We start from the raw sequence: 505 nt of genomic DNA on the forward strand, positions 1-505 counted from the left end.
TTTCATATCATAATAAAATAAATTATTACACGATTATGGTCTCCGGTCTGAAAAAACCTGCATGTGATTTGGCATTTCTTTATATTTACACAGTTTACTAATGCTGCTCAAATGTGTCGGAGATGCGTTTATGCTTTTTTTTCTATTTTATAGTAGTAGGCTAAAACAAGACTTCGCAAGTTCTCTTGTAAAATAAAATGTATAAAAAGCAACATGGACTAAACCGTGTACAGAAAGCGATTAAAGAACTCTCAACATTAGGCTACTAAAAAGGTCAGTTTAATCTAGCAAAAACTCCCGTTAATAAACAAACTGACTACACTGCACAATTAATCTCTTGCACTGCATCTTTATTGTTTATGATGAATTTGGTGCTTGCACGTACACCGCTTTTATTATTATTGCAGCTTAGATGTTCAAATAGCTGCAGTACTCCGACTTTGCCACAAGGAAAAGTGCATACGCCTGCTCAGACCCTGACGTCACGGTAAGTACTTTTCCACGT

The sequence above is a fragment of the Sinocyclocheilus rhinocerous genome, unplaced genomic scaffold, assembly GCF_001515625.1.
Source record: "Sinocyclocheilus rhinocerous isolate Xijiao unplaced genomic scaffold, SAMN03320098_v1.1 scaffold360, whole genome shotgun sequence".
Lineage (NCBI taxonomy): Eukaryota > Metazoa > Chordata > Actinopteri > Cypriniformes > Cyprinidae > Sinocyclocheilus > Sinocyclocheilus rhinocerous.